The sequence below is a fragment of the Leuresthes tenuis genome, unplaced genomic scaffold, assembly GCF_036924035.1.
Source record: "Leuresthes tenuis unplaced genomic scaffold, fLeuTen1.0.hap1 SCAF_95, whole genome shotgun sequence".
Taxonomy (NCBI): Eukaryota; Metazoa; Chordata; class Actinopteri; order Atheriniformes; family Atherinopsidae; genus Leuresthes; species Leuresthes tenuis.
Genome location: NW_027325449.1, coordinates 22,712 through 42,358, shown reverse-complemented (window position 1 = coordinate 42,358; position 19,647 = coordinate 22,712). Strand labels below are relative to the sequence as shown.

The 19,647-nt window shown below is 42.3% G+C and overlaps 8 non-coding genes across 8 annotated transcripts; all 8 read left to right on the top strand.

The window, feature by feature from the left end:
- Window positions 1–9,133: 9,133 nt before the first annotated feature.
- On the top strand, window positions 9,134–9,247 carry LOC140286471 (U5 spliceosomal RNA). The gene has a single exon (XR_011911274.1). It is a non-coding gene; the product is annotated as a U5 spliceosomal RNA (small nuclear RNA).
- A 308-nt stretch (window positions 9,248–9,555) lies between these two features.
- Window positions 9,556–9,739, top strand: LOC140286452 (U2 spliceosomal RNA). Its single transcript, XR_011911259.1, has one exon. It is a non-coding gene; the product is annotated as a U2 spliceosomal RNA (small nuclear RNA).
- Window positions 9,740–11,924: 2,185 nt separating this feature from the next.
- Window positions 11,925–12,038, top strand: LOC140286470 (U5 spliceosomal RNA). Its single transcript, XR_011911273.1, has one exon. It is a non-coding gene; the product is annotated as a U5 spliceosomal RNA (small nuclear RNA).
- A 308-nt stretch (window positions 12,039–12,346) lies between these two features.
- On the top strand, window positions 12,347–12,530 carry LOC140286450 (U2 spliceosomal RNA). Its single transcript, XR_011911257.1, has one exon. It is a non-coding gene; the product is annotated as a U2 spliceosomal RNA (small nuclear RNA).
- Window positions 12,531–14,726: 2,196 nt separating this feature from the next.
- On the top strand, window positions 14,727–14,840 carry LOC140286469 (U5 spliceosomal RNA). Its single transcript, XR_011911272.1, has one exon. It is a non-coding gene; the product is annotated as a U5 spliceosomal RNA (small nuclear RNA).
- A 308-nt stretch (window positions 14,841–15,148) lies between these two features.
- LOC140286451 (U2 spliceosomal RNA) lies at window positions 15,149–15,332 on the top strand. The gene has a single exon (XR_011911258.1). It is a non-coding gene; the product is annotated as a U2 spliceosomal RNA (small nuclear RNA).
- A 2,185-nt stretch (window positions 15,333–17,517) lies between these two features.
- LOC140286468 (U5 spliceosomal RNA) lies at window positions 17,518–17,631 on the top strand. Its single transcript, XR_011911271.1, has one exon. It is a non-coding gene; the product is annotated as a U5 spliceosomal RNA (small nuclear RNA).
- A 308-nt stretch (window positions 17,632–17,939) lies between these two features.
- On the top strand, window positions 17,940–18,123 carry LOC140286449 (U2 spliceosomal RNA). Its single transcript, XR_011911256.1, has one exon. It is a non-coding gene; the product is annotated as a U2 spliceosomal RNA (small nuclear RNA).
- Window positions 18,124–19,647: the final 1,524 nt, after the last annotated feature.

The following is a 19,647-nucleotide window of genomic DNA, read 5'->3' as shown; positions in this document are numbered from 1 at the left end:
ATTTTCATGAGTTCTGCACGATTTCGGATTTTATGTATAAAATGAATTCATTCACTCAAACCAAGTTAAAACTGCTTTTTCCTTCATATTTATCCATGTCTAGATCAACTTCAACAAAGAACAACATTGTATTTTGCAGTAGAAGAAAGAGCAAAACTGAAGGATCAGGAATCCGAGAATAAGCTTCTTTTCATACGTTCTGCATGATTTGGGATTTTATGTATAAAATGAATTCCTTCACTCAAACTAAGTTAACACTGCTTTGTCCTTCATATGTACCCATTTCTACATATATTTCAAGCATAAACTTCCTCATACTACCCTGAATGAGAAAGAACCACACTTGTGATTAAGCCATACGCCCCTTTTGAGGAGTTCTGCATGATTTGGGATTTTATCTATAAAATCAATTCCTTCACTCAAACTATGTTAAAACGGCTTTTACCTTCATATTTATCAATGTCTCGATAGATTTAAACAAAAAAAACAACGTTGTACTTTGCAGTAAAAGAAAGAGCTAATCAAAAGTTTTAGGAATCCGACAATAAGCTTATTTATATGAGTTCTGCACGATTTCGGATTTTATGTATAAAATGAATTAATTCACTCAAACCAAGTTAAAACTGCTTTTTCCTTCATATTTATCAATGTCTAGATCGACTTCAACAAAGAACAACATTGTATTTTGCAGTAGAAGAAAGAGCAACACTGAAAGATCAGGAATCCGAGAATAAGCTTATTTTCTTATGGGCAAGTGGGAACTGCTTTGTCCTTCATATTTATCAATGTGTAGATGGATTTCAACTTCTTCTACTGCAAAGTCCAATGTTTTTCTTTGTTGAAGTCGATCTAGACATTGATGAATATGGAAGGACAAAGTAGTTTTAACTTGGTTTGAGCAAAGCAATTCATTTTATAGCAAAATCCGAAATCGTGCAGAACTCATGAAAGCAGGCTTATACTCGGATTCCTGAAACTTTAGATTTGCTCTTTCTTTTACTGCAAAGTACAACGTTGTTTTTTTGTTTAAATATTTCTAGACATGGTAAATATGAAGGACAAATCAGTTTTAACATAGTTTGAGTGAAGTAATGCATTTTATAAGCAAAATCCCAAATCATGCAGAACTCACGAAATGCTTTTTCTCGCTTTTCACTGCTTTTTACAAACTTTGGTCGGACGTTCACACCTTCTTGCATCCGAACACCTCCGCTTCCGCTTTTGATGATGTATATTCGGGCATTTGAACCTTTTTTTACCCGCTTTTTACAAACCATTGTCGGACTTTCACACCTTCTTGCAGCCGCACACCACCTCTCCCGCTTTTGATGATGTATGGTCCAGTATTCTTACCTTTTCTAACACATTTTTCAGCAATTATGGTCGGACATTCACATCTACTCACAGCTGGACACCTCCGCTCCCGCTTTTGATCATACAATGTCGGGACATCGCTCCTTGTCTTACCAGCTTTTTACAAACTTTAGTCGAACATTCACACCTTCTTGCAGCTGAACACCTCCGCTCCCGCTTTTGATGATGTATAGTCGGGCTTTCGAGCCTTTTCTTACCCGGTTTTTACAAATTATGGTTGGACATTCAGACCTTGCAGCCGAACACCTCCGCTCTCTCTTTTGATCATACATTGTTGGGCATTCGCACCTTGTCTTACCCGCTTTTTACAAACTATAGTCAGACATTAACACCTTGCAGCTGAACCTCCGCTCCCTGTTTTGATCATGTATGGTCTGGCATACTACCTTTTCTTCCCCCGTTTGTGAGTAATTATGGCTGGACATTCACACCTACTTGCATCCGAAAACCTCCGCCCCAAATTTTGTTGATATTCAGTCGGACATTCGCACCTTACCCGCTTTTGGCAAACTATGGCCTTCTTGCAGCCTAACAACTCTGATCTTGCTTTTGATGATGTAAGGTTGGGCATTCAGACCTTGCTTCACCTGCTTTTCACCAAATATAGTCGGACATTCACACCTTCTTGCAGCCGAACACTTCCGCTCCACCTTTTAGTGTTCTATCACACCTTTTTTTTCACCGCATTTTATACATTATGGTTGGAAATTTTCAACCACTTTCATCCGAAGACCTCTCCTCCCGCTTTTGTTAATATATTTGAACTTTAGTTTGACATTCAAACCTTCTTGCAGCTGAACCACCTCCGCTCCCTGTTTTGATCATATATGGTCTGGCAATACTACCTTTTCTTACCCGTTTGTGAGTAATTATGGCTGGACATTCACACCTACTTGCAGCCGAACACAACCTCTCTCGCTTTTGATGATGTATGGACCGGCATTCTTACCTTTTCTAACACATTTTTCAGCAATTATGGTCGGAGATTCACACCTACTCACAGCCGAACAACTCCGCTCCCGCATTTGATGATGTATAGTCGGGCATTCTCACCCTTTCTCATCAGCTTTTTGCAAATTATGATCTGACATTCACACCTACTTGCAGTCGAACAGCTCTGCTCCCGCTTTTGATTATGTTTGGTTGGATATTCGAAACTTTTCTTAACTTCTTTTTACATATTTTGGTTGGACGTTCACACCTTCTTGTAGCCAAACACTTCCACTCCTGCTTTTGATGATGTATGGTTGGGCATTCACACCTTTTTTTTGCCCATTTTTCAGGAATTATGGGTGGACATTCACACCTTGCAGCTGAACACCTCCTGTCCCACTTATGATCATGTGCGGTTTGATTTTCGAAAAGTTTCTTTCATGTTTTCTAGCAATTATTAATGGACATGTAGACCTTCTTGCAGCTGAACACCTCCGCTCCCGCTTTTGATCATACATTGTCAGGCATTCGCACCTTGTCTTACCCACTTTTTACAAACTTTAGTCGAACAGTCACACCTTTTTGCAGCCGAACACCACCTCTACCGCTTTTGATGATGTATGGTCCAGCATTCTTACCTTTTCCAACACATTCTTCAGCAATTATGGTCGGATAATCACACCTACTCAGAGCCGAACACCTCCGCTCCCGCAGTTGATGGTCTATAGTCGGGCATTCTACAGCGGAAAAGACTCATTCTTATGTTTGGTTAGATATTCAAACCTTTTCTTAACTGCTTTTTACAAACTTTGGTCGGACGTTCACAGTATCTTGCAGCCGAACACCTCCGCTTCCGCTTTTGATGGTGTATATTCGGGCATACGAACCTTTTCTTACCCACTTTTTACAAACCAAGGTCGGACTTTCACACCTTCTCTTAGCTGAACAACTCCGCTCCCTCTTTTGATTGTGTACAGTCGGGTAATTTAACCTTTTCTTACCCGCTTTTTACCATCTATGGTCGGACATTCACACCGTCTTACAGCGGAACAACTCCGCTCCCTCTTTTGATGATGTATGGTTAGGCATTCGCACCTTTTCTTACCCATTTTTCAGTAATTATGGGTAGACATTCACACCTTCTTGCAGCTGAAATCCTCCTCTCCTGCTTATGATCATGTGCAGTTTGATATTTGAAAATTTTCTTTCATGTTTTCTAGCAATTATTGATGGACATTCAGACCGTCTTGAAGCTGAACACCTCCGCTCCCACTTTTGATGGTGTATAGTCGGGCTTTCGAGCCTTTTCTTCCCCGGTTTTTACAAATTATGGTTGGACATTCAGACCTTCTTGCAGCCGAAAACCTCCACTCCCTCTTTTGATCATACATTGTCGGGCATTCGCACCTTTTCTTACCCGCTTTTTACAAACCATGGTTGGACTTTCACACCTTCTTGTAGCCGAACAACTCTGCTCCCGCTATTGATTGTGTACAGTCGGGTATTTTAACCTTTTCTTACCCGCTTTTTACCAACTATTGTTGGACATTCACACCGTCTTACAGCGGAACACCTCCGCTCCCTCTTTTGATGGTGTATGTTCGGGCACTCGAACCTTTTCTTACCCGCTTTTTACAAACTATGGTCAGACATTGAAACCTTCTTGTAGCCGAACACATCCACTCCTGCTTTTGATGATGGGTATTCAAACCTACTTGTTGCCCGATTTTCATTAATTATGGGTGGACATACACACCTTGTCGCAGCCAAACACCTCCGCTCCCTGTTTTGATCATGTATGATTGGACATTCGCACCTTTTCTCACCCGCTTTTTTCTATGGTCGGCCATTCACAGCTTCCTCTCCACCATACTTGTATGGTGGGATATTCACACCCACTTGCATCCGAAGACATCCGCCCCCACTTTTGTTGATATTTAGTCGGTCATTCGCAGCTTACCCGCTTTTGGCAAACTATGGCCTTCTTGCAGCCAAACACCTCTGATCTCGTTTTTGATGATGTAAGGTTGGGCATTCAGACCTTGCTTCACCTGCTTTTCACCAAATATAGTCGAACAGTCACACCTTCTTGCAGCCGAACACTTCTGCTCCATCTTTTAGTGTTCTATGGGGTATTCACACCTTTTTTTTCACCGCATTTTATTGATTATGGTTGGAAATTCTCACCCACTCTTATCCGAAGACCTCTCCTCCTGCTTTTGTTAATATATAGTCGAGCATTCAAACCTTTTCTTACCCGCTTTTTACAAATTATGGTCGAACATTCACACCTACTTGCAGCCGAACACATCCGCTCCCGCTTTTGATGGTGTATAGTCGGGCTTTCGAGCCTTTTCTTCCCCGGTTTTTACAAATTATGGTTGTACATTCAGACCTTGCAGCCGAAAACCTCCGCTCCCTCATTTGGTCATACATTGTCAGGCATTCGCACCTTGTCTTACCCGCTTTTTATAAACTTTAGCCAGACATTCACACCTTGCAGCTGAACCACCTCCGCTCCCTGTTTTGATAATGTATGGTCTGGCAATACTACCTTTTCTTACCGGTTTGTGAGTAATTATGGCTGGACATTCACACCTACTTGCAGCCGAACACCACTTTTGCCGCATTTGATGATGTATGGTCCGGCATTCTTGTCTTTTCTAACACATTTTTCAGCAATTATGGTTTGACATTCACACCTACTCACAGCCGAACACTTCCGCTCCCGCATTTGATGGTGTATAGTCGGGCATTCTCACCCTTTCTCATCAGCTTTTTGCAAATTATGATCTGACATTCACACCTACTTGCAGTCGAACAGCTCTGCTCCCGCTTTTGATTATGTTTGGTTGGATATTCGAAACTTTTCTTCACTGCTTTTTACAAACTTTGGTCGGACGTTCACACCTTCTCTCAGCCGAACACCTCCGCTTCCGCTATTGATTGTGTACAGTCGGGTATTTTAACCTTTTCTTACCCGCTTTTTACCAACTATGGTCAGACATTCACACCTTCTTACAGTGGAACACCTCCGCTCCCTCTTTTGATGGTGTATGTTCGGGCATTCGAACCTTTTCTTACCCGCTTTTTACAAACTATGGTCGGACATTAAAACCTTCTTGTAGCCAAACACATCCACTCCTGCTTTTGATGATGTATGGTTGGGCATTCGTACCTTTTCTTACCCATTTTGGAGTAATTATGGGTGGACATTCACACCTTTTTGCATTTTAACACCTCCTCTCCCGCTCATGATCATGTGCGGTTTGATATTCGAAAATTCTCTTCCATGTTTTCTAGCAATTATTGATGGACATTCAGACCTTCTTGCAGCTGAACACCTCCGCTCTAGCTGTTGATGGTGTATAGTCGGGCTTTCGAGCCTTTTCTTCCCAGATTTTTACAAATTATGGATGGACATTCAGACCTTCTTTCAGCCGAAAACCTCCACTCCCTCTTTTGATCATACATTGTCGGGCATTCGCACCTTTTCTTACCCGCTTTTTACAATTCATGGTCGGACTTTCACACCTTTTAGTAGCGGAACAACTCTGCTCCCGCTATTGATTGTGTACAATAGGGTATTTTAACCTTTTCTTACCTGCTTTTTGCCAATTATGGTTGGACATTCACACCTTCTTACAGCGGAACACCTCCGCTCCCTCCTTTGATGGTGTATGTTCGGGCATTCAAACCTTTTCTTACCCGCTTTTTACAAACTATGGTCAGACATTCAAACCTTCTTGTAGCCGAACACATCCACTCCTGCTTTTGATGATGGGTATTCAAACCTACTTGTTGCCCGCTTTTCATTAATTATGGGTGGACATACACACCTTGTCGCAGCCAAACACCTCCGCTCCCTGTTAGGATCATGTATGGTTGGGCATTCGTACCTTTTCTTACCCATTTTGCAGTAATTATGGGTGGACATTCACACCTTCTTGCATTTGAACACCTCCTCTCCCGCTTATGATCATGTGCGGTTTGATATTCGAAAATTCTCTTCCATGTTTTCTAGCAATTATTGATGGACATTCAGACCTTCTTGCAGCTGAACACCTCCGCTCCAGCTGTTGATGGTGTATAGTCGGGCTTTCGAGCCTTTTCTTCCCAGATTTTTACAAAATATGGATGGACATTCAGACCTTGTTTCAGCCGAAAACCTCCGCTCCCTCTTTTGATCATACATTGTCGGGCATTCGCACCTTTTCTTACCCGCTTTTTACAAACCATGGTCGGACTTTCACACCTTTTAGTAGCGGAACAACTCTGCTCCCGCTATTGATTGTGTACAATCGGGTATTTTAACCTTTTCTTACCTGCTTTTTGCCAACTATGGTCGGACATTCACACCTTCTTACAGCGGAACACCTCCGCTCCCTCCTTTGATGGTGTATGTTCGGGCATTCAAACCTTTTCTTACCCGCTTTTTACAAACTATGGTCAGACATTCACACCTTCTTGCAGCCGAACACTTCCGCTCTACCTTTTAGTGTTCTATGGGGTATTCACACCTTTTTTTTCACCGCATTTTATAGATTATGGTTGTAAATTCTCACCCACTCTTATCCGAAGACCTCTCCTCCTGCTTTGGTTAATATATAGTCGGGCATTCGAACCTTTTCTTACCCGCTTTTTACAAATTATGGTCGAACATTCACACCTACTTGCAGCCGAACACCTCCGCTCCCGCTTTTGATGGTGTATAGTCGGGCTTTCGAGCCTTTTCTTCCCCGGTTTTTACAAATTATGGTTGGACATTCAGACCTTGCAGTCTTTTGATCATACATTGTCAGGCATTCGCACCTACTTGCAGCCGAATACTTCCGCTCCACCTTTTAGTGATGTATGGTTGGCATTTGCACCTTTTCTTACCCTTTCTTACCCTACTGATTGCTTAAGATTAAGTTGTTTTTTCTCAAACTACAACATTTTTTTAATTGTTGAAACTTGATTTGAAGTGGATAAATAAGGAGGACAAACAGTTTTAAGTCAGGCTGATAGAAGGAATTCATTTTATAGCAAAATCTGTATTTCGTCATATGTCGAGAGATGCTTATTGCTGAAGAAGTACAAAGTACAACGTTGTTTATCGTTGAAACTTGATTAGACATGAATAAATATGAAGGACAAAGCAGTCTTAACTTGGTTAGAGTTAAGGAATTCGTTTTATAGGAGAATCCGAATTCGTGCATAACTCGTAAAATAGAGCTTATTTTCGGATTCCTGAAGAATGAGTCTGGTTCTTTCTCATAATACAAAGTTTGTTGTTTATTGTTGAAACTTCATCAGAAGTGAAGAAATAAATGAATGCCTATCAACAAATGTGGGATCTAAACTCTAGTGCTTCCTCTGAAATAATTTCCTTTCTCAATTCAGAAATGTGTGTGTGTAAGTCACAACACCCGTGACACCAAAACGGCTTTCTTTTCTCTCTTTTCTCTACACTCTGCACTGTGAGCACACACACCAAATCAGAAAGGCTTTTTTCTCTCTTTTCTACATTATGGACTGTGGGGACACAAAACCGCTCTCTCTTTTTTTTTTTGATTGTGTGCCAGGGCGTTGTCTCACGTATTAGATTATGCTTACGATACGAATGGGTTTATCAGTCACATCAGAATCCATACATACTGATCCTCCCGTAATAAAATGGTCGGATCTTATCAAACACACTTTGTTTCTTGTGACAATCAAGTCAGCGAAACAGCGTATACACGTCAAGACACTGAATCAAGTTTGCCACAAGAACTCATAAGTTTGGCAGTATTGCTCTGCCGTCAGCAATCATACACCCATTTTATTTTCGTGAGACATGTGCAGGCACCTGTTCATCTACTGTTCTATCACTATGAATTAGTTTATTTATTATTAATAAGGATACTTCTACAACTACTATCAAAGTATGTCCAGACTTCTTATGTTGTCAGTTGCTATATATGAATAAGTGGGTAGCTACTGACAAGCATTAAGCATGTCACACAGCCCAAACATATAACATTTCAGGACACACCACACAGTTAACAACCACAGTGAAGTGTCAAAGCCCAAACATGTAACATTCAACAGTACACTTACACAACACATTCAAATCAAACAGTCAGACAACATACAAGAACATATACCCCAGCCGGCATTGCTCCCTGCCTATTTTCCTACAGCTCACTATGTGTGCGCACACCTTTATTCACAAACTCTTCAACTTATACTCTTTTACCAAAGCTGCTACAGCTCGATTGGCCGAATACCCTTAGATCCTATTTCGGTGAATTTGACATCTGCCTTACATGTAACAGATTAGCGGTTTAGCAGTTTTAATTTAGTTTGAGTGAAGGAATTCATTTTATAGCAAAATCCGAAATCGTGAAGAACTCATGAAAGTAAGCTTATTCTCGGATTCCTGAAACTTTAGATTTGCTCTTTCTTTTACTGCAAAGTACAACGTTGTTTTTTTTTTGTTTAAATCTTTCTAGACATGGTAAATATGAAGGACAAAGCAGTTTTAACATAGTTTGAGTGAAGGAATTCATTTTATAGATAAAATCCCAAGAGTCTGCTGAGAAAAGAGAGTGAATGCGAAGTAGACTTTAACACGGCTCTGGGAGCGAGCCGAGTGTGGGCTGACCGGGAGAATTGCTTGAAAGAAACGCGACACCGAATGAGCGGTCAGAACAAAGCCTCAATACGGTGTTCCCGTGGTGTTTTTGTTGCTGCCTTGTCGATTGCACAGGGGCAAGCGTTTCAACCAAGCAACGCTCACCATGGGGAAGGTGGCTATGGCAACTAGCCTGATGCCCTGCTCCCGCAGTGACGGATAATCGTACTCTGGTTTCTCTTCATAACATACAAGTCTTTCGCCTTTTACTAAAGACTTTCGTGGAGAGCAGCACTAATGAGTTGTTTCTATTTTTGGCAGGCTTTACCTTTGCGGGTGAAGCCCTTTCTGTCTGTGCAAAAGAAATCTTGTTACTGTGCAGAGTGACTTCTCTGAGTAGAGTCGCCTTACTTGTTGCGATTGTGCCGATGTTCGAAGCTGGAGTGCAAAGTTGTTGCTTGAATGGTGCTTGCTGGAGCATGCGGGAGTGCAAAGTTATACCATTTAAAAGGGCTGAAGAGTGCTCAGTGCAGCGGGTGGGCGCAGGTGCAACGTGACACTCTGGCCACCTATGGCCATAAAAAGAACACTGCTACAAGTGCGCATTGTGCCAGCAAGGGCCCTCGGACCTGAAACAGTGTACAGTTATCGCTTCTCGGCCTTTTGGCTAAGATCAAGTGTAGTATCTGTTCTTATCAGTTTAATATGTCCTCTATACGAGGACTACATATTAAATGGATTTTTAAGAATAGGAGTTGAAAAAGAAGCTTGCTCCGTTCACTCCAAGCATCGACCCGGTACTGCAGTGCCGCTTGGAACGGTGTGCTCTTCTCTGCTCTTGTGAAAAAGCAAACAGCGGTGCAGGATGGAAGTTTCAGGGAGCCCAAGATGAAACTTTCTTTTAATCTGCTGAGAAAAGAGAGTGAATGCGAAGTAGACTTTAACACAGCTCTAGGAGCGAGCCGAGTGTGGGCTAACCGGGAGAATTGCTTGAAAGAAACGCGACACCGAATGAGTGGTCAGAACAAAGCCTCAATACGGTGTTCCCGTGGTGTTTGTGGCTGCCTTGTCTTTTGCACAGAGTAAAAGACAAGGCAGCCATCGAATAGGGCCCGATTGTTCCTACTTGGTCAGCCGAGGAGCAAGGGGGGGGAGCAAGCGTCTCAACCAAGCAAATCTCACCAAGTAGGAACAATCGGGCCCTATTCGATGGCTGCAACACCTGAAAGAGATATTGATGCGAGACCCGATCAAAAGCTTTTTCAAAGTCTAAATTTAAGATGACAAGCCGGGTGTTTCTGTCTCTAGCGTAATCAATGATGTCTCGAATCAGTACGAGGCTGTCGGTGAGTTGTCTCTCTGAGATGGCACAAGCCTGGTCTGGGTGAATTACCTCCTCTAAAACAGAGGACATCCGTGTCGTTAAAACCTTGCTAAAAAGTTTACAGTCAAAGTTTAAAAGTGTGATGGGCCTCCAATTCTTTAGGTCAGTCTTATCATTTTTATCAGAAGTGAAGAAATAAATGAATGCCTATCAACAAATGTGGGATCTAAACTCTAGTGCTTCCTCTAAAATAATTTCCTTTCACAATTTAGAAATGTGACAACACCCGTGACACCAAAACGGCTTTCTTTTCTCTACACTCTGCACTATGAGCACACACACCAAATCAGAAAGGCTTTTTTCTCTCTTTTCTACATTATGGACTGTGGGGACACAAAACCGCTCTCTCTTTTTTTTTTTGATTGTGTGCCAGGGCGTTGTCTCACGTATTAGATTATGCTTACGATACGAATGGGTTTATCAGTCACTTCAGAATCCATACATACTGATCCTCCCGTAATAAAATGGTCAGATCTTATCAAACACACTTTGTTTCTTGTGACAATCAAGTCAGCGAAACAGCGTATACACGTCAAGACACTGAATCAAGTTTGCCACAAGAACTCATAAGTTTGGCAGTATTGCTCTGCCGTCAGCAATCATACACCCATTTTATTTTCGTGAGACATGTGCAGGCACCTGTTCATCTACTGTTCTATCACTATGAATTAGTTTATCTATTATTAATAAGGATACTTCTACAACTACTATCAAAGTATGTCCAGACTTCTTATGTTGTCAGTTGCTATATATGAATAAGTGGGTAGCTACTGACAAGCATTAAGCATGTCACACAGCCCAAACATATAACATTTCAGGACACACCACACAGTTAACAACCACAGTGAAGTGTCAAAGCCCAAACATGTAACATTCAACAGGACACTTACACAACACATTCAAATCAAACAGTCAGACAACATACAAGAACATATACCCCAGCCGGCATTGCTCCCTGCCTATTTTCCTACAGCTCACTATGTGTGCGCACACCTTTATTCACAAACTCTTCAACTTATACTCTTTTACCAAAGCTGCTACAGCTCGATTGGCCGAATACCCTTAGATCCTATTTCGGTGAATTTGACATCTGCCTTACATGTAACAGATTAGCGGTTTAGCAGTTTTAATTTAGTTTGAGTGAAGGAATTCATTTTATAGCAAAATCCGAAATCGTGAAGAACTCATGAAAGTAAGCTTATTCTCGGATTCCTGAAACTTTAGATTTGCTCTTTCTTTTACTGCCAAGTACAACGTTGTTTTTTTTTTGTTTAAATCTTTCTAGACATGGTAAATATGAAGGACAAAGCAGTTTTAACATAGTTTGAGTGAAGGAATTCATTTTATAGATAAAATCCCAAGAGTCTGCTGAGAAAAGAGAGTGAATGCGAAGTAGACTTTAACACGGCTCTGGGAGCGAGCCGAGTGTGGGCTAACCAGGAGAATTGCTTGAAAGAAACGCGACACCGAATGAGCGGTCAGAACAAAGCCTCAATACGGTGTTCCCGTGGTGTTTTTGTTGCTGCCTTGTCGATTGCACAGGGGCAAGCGTTTCAACCAAGCAACGCTCACCATGGGGAAGGTGGCTATGGCAACTAGCCTGATGCCCTGCTCCCGCAGTGACGGATAATCGTACTCTGGTTTCTCTTCATAACATACAAGTCTTTCGCCTTTTACTAAAGACTTTCGTGGAGAGCAGCACTAATGAGTTGTTTCTATTTTTGGCAGGCTTTACCTTTGCGGGTGAAGCCCTTTCTGTCTGTGCAAAAGAAATCTTGTTACTGTGCAGAGTGACTTCTCTGAGTAGAGTCGCCTTACTTGTTGCGATTGTGCCGATGTTCGAAGCTGGAGTGCAAAGTTGTTGCTTGAATGGTGCTTGCTGGAGCATGCGGGAGTGCAAAGTTATACCATTTAAAAGGGCTGAAGAGTGCTCAGTGCAGCGGGTGGGCGGAGGTGCAACGTGACACTCTGGCCACCTATGGCCATAAAAAGAACACTGCTACAAGTGCGCATTGTGCCAGCAAGGGCCCTCGGACCTGAAACAGTGGACAGTTATCGCTTCTCGGCCTTTTGGCTAAGATCAAGTGTAGTATCTGTTCTTATCAGTTTAATATGTCCTCTATACGAGGACTACATATTAAATGGATTTTTAAGAATAGGAGTTGAAAAAGAAGCTTGCTCCGTTCACTCCAAGCATCGACCCGGTACTGCAGTGCCGCTGGGAACGGTGCGCTCTTCTCTGCTCTTGTGAAAAAGCAAACAGCGGTGCAGGATGGAAGTTTCAGGGAGCCCAAGATGAAACTTTCTTTTAATCTGCTGAGAAAAGAGAGTGAATGCGAAGTAGACTTTAACACAGCTCTGGGAGCGAGCCGAGTGTGGGCTAACCGGGAGAATTGCTTGAAAGAAACGCGACACCGAATGAGTGGTCAGAACAAAGCCTCAATACGGTGTTCCCGTGGTGTTTGTGGCTGCCTTGTCTTTTGCACAGAGTAAAAGACAAGGCAGCCATCGAATAGGGCCCGATTGTTCCTACTTGGTCAGCCAAGGAGCAAGGGGGGGGAGCAAGCGTCTCAACCAAGCAAATCTCACCAAGTAGGAACAATCGGGCCCTATTCGATGGCTGCAACACCTGAAAGAGATATTGATGCGAGACCCGATCAAAAGCTTTTTCAAAGTCTAAATTTAAGATGACAAGCCGGGTGTTTCTGTCTCTAGCGTAATCAATGATGTCTCGAATCAGTACGAGGCTGTCGGTGAGTTGTCTCTCTGAGATGGCACAAGCCTGGTCTGGGTGAATTACCTCCTCTAAAACAGAGGACATCCGTGTCGTTAAAACCTTGCTAAAAAGTTTACAGTCAAAGTTTAAAAGTGTGATGGGCCTCCAATTCTTTAGGTCAGTCTTATCATTTTTATCAGAAGTGAAGAAATAAATGAATGCCTATCAACAAATGTGGGATCTAAACTCTAGTGCTTCCTCTAAAATAATTTCCTTTCACAATTTAGAAATGTGTGTGTGTAAGTCACAACACCCGTGACACCAAAACGGCTTTCTTTTCTCTACACTCTGCACTATGAGCACACACACCAAATCAGAAAGGCTTTTTTCTCTCTTTTCTACATTATGGACTGTGGGGACACAAAACCGCTCTCTCTTTTTTTTTTGATTGTGTGCCAGGGCGTTGTCTCACGTATTAGATTATGCTTACGATACGAATGGGTTTATCAGTCACTTCAGAATCCATACATACTGATCCTCCCGTAATAAAATGGTCGGATCTTATCAAACACACTTTGTTTCTTGTGACAATCAAGTCAGCGAAACAGCGTATACACGTCAAGACACTGAATCAAGTTTGCCACAAGAACTCATAAGTTTGGCAGTATTGCTCTGCCGTCAGCAATCATACACCCATTTTATTTTCGTGAGACATGTGCAGGCACCTGTTCATCTACTGTTCTATCACTATGAATTAGTTTATCTATTATTAATAAGGATACTTCTACAACTACTATCAAAGTATGTCCAGACTTCTTATGTTGTCAGTTGCTATATATGAATAAGTGGGTAGCTACTGACAAGCATTAAGCATGTCACACAGCCCAAACATATAACATTTCAGGACACACCACACAGTTAACAACCACAGTGAAGTGTCAAAGCCCAAACATGTAACATTCAACAGTACACTTACACAACACATTCAAATCAAACAGTCAGACAACATACAAGAACATATACCCCAGCCGGCATTGCTCCCTGCCTATTTTCCTACAGCTCACTATGTGTGCGCACACCTTTATTCACAAACTCTTCAACTTATACTCTTTTACCAAAGCTGCTACAGCTCGATTGGCCGAATACCCTTAGATCCTATTTCGGTGAATTTGACATCTGCCTTACATGTAACAGATTAGCGGTTTAGCAGTTTTAATTTAGTTTGAGTGAAGGAATTCATTTTATAGCAAAATCCGAAATCGTGAAGAACTCAAGAAAGTAAGCTTATTCTCGGATTCCTGAAACTTTAGATTTGCTCTTTCTTTTACTGCCAAGTACAACGTTGTTTTTTTTTTGTTTAAATCTTTCTAGACATGGTAAATATGAAGGACAAAGCAGTTTTAACATAGTTTGAGTGAAGGAATTCATTTTATAGATAAAATCCCAAGAGTCTGCTGAGAAAAGAGAGTGAATGCGAAGTAGACTTTAACACGGCTCTGGGAGCGAGCCGAGTGTGGGCTGACCGGGAGAATTGCTTGAAAGAAACGCGACACCGAATGAGCGGTCAGAACAAAGCCTCAATACGGTGTTCCCGTGGTGTTTTTGTTGCTGCCTTGTCGATTGCACAGGGGCAAGCGTTTCAACCAAGCAACGCTCACCATGGGGAAGGTGGCTATGGCAACTAGCCTGATGCCCTGCTCCCGCAGTGACGGATAATCGTACTCTGGTTTCTCTTCATAACATACAAGTCTTTCGCCTTTTACTAAAGACTTTCGTGGAGAGCAGCACTAATGAGTTGTTTCTATTTTTGGCAGGCTTTACCTTTGCGGGTGAAGCCCTTTCTGTCTGTGCAAAAGAAATCTTGTTACTGTGCAGAGTGACTTCTCTGAGTAGAGTCGCCTTACTTGTTGCGATTGTGCCGATGTTCGAAGCTGGAGTGCAAAGTTGTTGCTTGAATGGTGCTTGCTGGAGCATGCGGGAGTGCAAAGTTATACCATTTAAAAGGGCTGAAGAGTGCTCAGTGCAGCGGGTGGGCGCAGGTGCAACGTGACACTCTGGCCACCTATGGCCATAAAAAGAACACTGCTACAAGTGCGCATTGTGCCAGCAAGGGCCCTCGGACCTGAAACAGTGTACAGTTATCGCTTCTCGGCCTTTTGGCTAAGATCAAGTGTAGTATCTGTTCTTATCAGTTTAATATGTCCTCTATACGAGGACTACATATTAAATGGATTTTTAAGAATAGGAGTTGAAAAAGAAGCTTGCTCCGTTCACTCCAAGCATCGACCCGGTACTGCAGTGCCGCTTGGAACGGTGTGCTCTTCTCTGCTCTTGTGAAAAAGCAAACAGCGGTGCAGGATGGAAGTTTCAGGGAGCCCAAGATGAAACTTTCTTTTAATCTGCTGAGAAAAGAGAGTGAATGCGAAGTAGACTTTAACACAGCTCTAGGAGCGAGCCGAGTGTGGGCTAACCGGGAGAATTGCTTGAAAGAAACGCGACACCGAATGAGTGGTCAGAACAAAGCCTCAATACGGTGTTCCCGTGGTGTTTGTGGCTGCCTTGTCTTTTGCACAGAGTAAAAGACAAGGCAGCCATCGAATAGGGCCCGATTGTTCCTACTTGGTCAGCCGAGGAGCAAGGGGGGGGAGCAAGCGTCTCAACCAAGCAAATCTCACCAAGTAGGAACAATCGGGCCCTATTCGATGGCTGCAACACCTGAAAGAGATATTGATGCGAGACCCGATCAAAAGCTTTTTCAAAGTCTAAATTTAAGATGACAAGCCGGGTGTTTCTGTCTCTAGCGTAATCAATGATGTCTCGAATCAGTACGAGGCTGTCGGTGAGTTGTCTCTCTGAGATGGCACAAGCCTGGTCTGGGTGAATTACCTCCTCTAAAACAGAGGACATCCGTGTCGTTAAAACCTTGCTAAAAAGTTTACAGTCAAAGTTTAAAAGTGTGATGGGCCTCCAATTCTTTAGGTCAGTCTTATCATTTTTATCAGAAGTGAAGAAATAAATGAATGCCTATCAACAAATGTGGGATCTAAACTCTAGTGCTTCCTCTAAAATAATTTCCTTTCACAATTTAGAAATGTGACAACACCCGTGACACCAAAACGGCTTTCTTTTCTCTACACTCTGCACTATGAGCACACACACCAAATCAGAAAGGCTTTTTTCTCTCTTTTCTACATTATGGACTGTGGGGACACAAAACCGCTCTCTCTTTTTTTTTTTGATTGTGTGCCAGGGCGTTGTCTCACGTATTAGATTATGCTTACGATACGAATGGGTTTATCAGTCACTTCAGAATCCATACATACTGATCCTCCCGTAATAAAATGGTCAGATCTTATCAAACACACTTTGTTTCTTGTGACAATCAAGTCAGCGAAACAGCGTATACACGTCAAGACACTGAATCAAGTTTGCCACAAGAACTCATAAGTTTGGCAGTATTGCTCTGCCGTCAGCAATCATACACCCATTTTATTTTCGTGAGACATGTGCAGGCACCTGTTCATCTACTGTTCTATCACTATGAATTAGTTTATCTATTATTAATAAGGATACTTCTACAACTACTATCAAAGTATGTCCAGACTTCTTATGTTGTCAGTTGCTATATATGAATAAGTGGGTAGCTACTGACAAGCATTAAGCATGTCACACAGCCCAAACATATAACATTTCAGGACACACCACACAGTTAACAACCACAGTGAAGTGTCAAAGCCCAAACATGTAACATTCAACAGGACACTTACACAACACATTCAAATCAAACAGTCAGACAACATACAAGAACATATACCCCAGCCGGCATTGCTCCCTGCCTATTTTCCTACAGCTCACTATGTGTGCGCACACCTTTATTCACAAACTCTTCAACTTATACTCTTTTACCAAAGCTGCTACAGCTCGATTGGCCGAATACCCTTAGATCCTATTTCGGTGAATTTGACATCTGCCTTACATGTAACAGATTAGCGGTTTAGCAGTTTTAATTTAGTTTGAGTGAAGGAATTCATTTTATAGCAAAATCCGAAATCGTGAAGAACTCATGAAAGTAAGCTTATTCTCGGATTCCTGAAACTTTAGATTTGCTCTTTCTTTTACTGCCAAGTACAACGTTGTTTTTTTTTTGTTTAAATCTTTCTAGACATGGTAAATATGAAGGACAAAGCAGTTTTAACATAGTTTGAGTGAAGGAATTCATTTTATAGATAAAATCCCAAGAGTCTGCTGAGAAAAGAGAGTGAATGCGAAGTAGACTTTAACACGGCTCTGGGAGCGAGCCGAGTGTGGGCTAACCAGGAGAATTGCTTGAAAGAAACGCGACACCGAATGAGCGGTCAGAACAAAGCCTCAATACGGTGTTCCCGTGGTGTTTTTGTTGCTGCCTTGTCGATTGCACAGGGGCAAGCGTTTCAACCAAGCAACGCTCACCATGGGGAAGGTGGCTATGGCAACTAGCCTGATGCCCTGCTCCCGCAGTGACGGATAATCGTACTCTGGTTTCTCTTCATAACATACAAGTCTTTCGCCTTTTACTAAAGACTTTCGTGGAGAGCAGCACTAATGAGTTGTTTCTATTTTTGGCAGGCTTTACCTTTGCGGGTGAAGCCCTTTCTGTCTGTGCAAAAGAAATCTTGTTACTGTGCAGAGTGACTTCTCTGAGTAGAGTCGCCTTACTTGTTGCGATTGTGCCGATGTTCGAAGCTGGAGTGCAAAGTTGTTGCTTGAATGGTGCTTGCTGGAGCATGCGGGAGTGCAAAGTTATACCATTTAAAAGGGCTGAAGAGTGCTCAGTGCAGCGGGTGGGCGGAGGTGCAACGTGACACTCTGGCCACCTATGGCCATAAAAAGAACACTGCTACAAGTGCGCATTGTGCCAGCAAGGGCCCTCGGACCTGAAACAGTGGACAGTTATCGCTTCTCGGCCTTTTGGCTAAGATCAAGTGTAGTATCTGTTCTTATCAGTTTAATATGTCCTCTATACGAGGACTACATATTAAATGGATTTTTAAGAATAGGAGTTGAAAAAGAAGCTTGCTCCGTTCACTCCAAGCATCGACCCGGTACTGCAGTGCCGCTGGGAACGGTGCGCTCTTCTCTGCTCTTGTGAAAAAGCAAACAGCGGTGCAGGATGGAAGTTTCAGGGAGCCCAAGATGAAACTTTCTTTTAATCTGCTGAGAAAAGAGAGTGAATGCGAAGTAGACTTTAACACAGCTCTGGGAGCGAGCCGAGTGTGGGCTAACCGGGAGAATTGCTTGAAAGAAACGCGACACCGAATGAGTGGTCAGAACAAAGCCTCAATACGGTGTTCCCGTGGTGTTTGTGGCTGCCTTGTCTTTTGCACAGAGTAAAAGACAAGGCAGCCATCGAATAGGGCCCGATTGTTCCTACTTGGTCAGCCAAGGAGCAAGGGGGGGGAGCAAGCGTCTCAACCAAGCAAATCTCACCAAGTAGGAACAATCGGGCCCTATTCGATGGCTGCAACACCTGAAAGAGATATTGATGCGAGACCCGATCAAAAGCTTTTTCAAAGTCTAAATTTAAGATGACAAGCCGGGTGTTTCTGTCTCTAGCGTAATCAATGATGTCTCGAATCAGTACGAGGCTGTCGGTGAGTTGTCTCTCTGAGATGGCACAAGCCTGGTCTGGGTGAATTACCTCCTCTAAAACAGAGGACATCCGTGTCGTTAAAACCTTGCTAAAAAGTTTACAGTCAAAGTTTAAAAGTGTGATGGGCCTCCAATTCTTTAGGTCAGTCTTATCATTTTTATCAGAAGTGAAGAAATAAATGAATGCCTATCAACAAATGTGGGATCTAAACTCTAGTGCTTCCTCTAAAATAATTTCCTTTCACAATTTAGAAATGTGTGTGTGTAAGTCACAACACCCGTGACACCAAAACGGCTTTCTTTTCTCTACACTCTGCACTATGAGCACACACACCAAATCAGAAAGGCTTTTTTCTCTCTTTTCTACATTATGGACTGTGGGGACACAAAACCGCTCTCTCTTTTTTTTTTGATTGTGTGCCAGGGCGTTGTCTCACGTATTAGATTATGCTTACGATACGAATGGGTTTATCAGTCACTTCAGAATCCATACATACTGATCCTCCCGTAATAAAATGGTCGGATCTTATCAAACACACTTTGTTTCTTGTGACAATCAAGTCAGCGAAACAGCGTATACACGTCAAGACACTGAATCAAGTTTGCCACAAGAACTCATAAGTTTGGCAGTATTGCTCTGCCGTCAGCAATCATACACCCATTTTATTTTCGTGAGACATGTGCAGGCACCTGTTCATCTACTGTTCTATCACTATGAATTAGTTTATCTATTATTAATAAGGATACTTCTACAACTACTATCAAAGTATGTCCAGACTTCTTATGTTGTCAGTTGCTATATATGAATAAGTGGGTAGCTACTGACAAGCATTAAGCATGTCACACAGCCCAAACATATAACATTTCAGGACACACCACACAGTTAACAACCACAGTGAAGTGTCAAAGCCCAAACATGTAACATTCAACAGGACACTTACACAACACATTCAAATCAAACAGTCAGACAACATACAAGAACATATACCCCAGCCGGCATTGCTCCCTGCC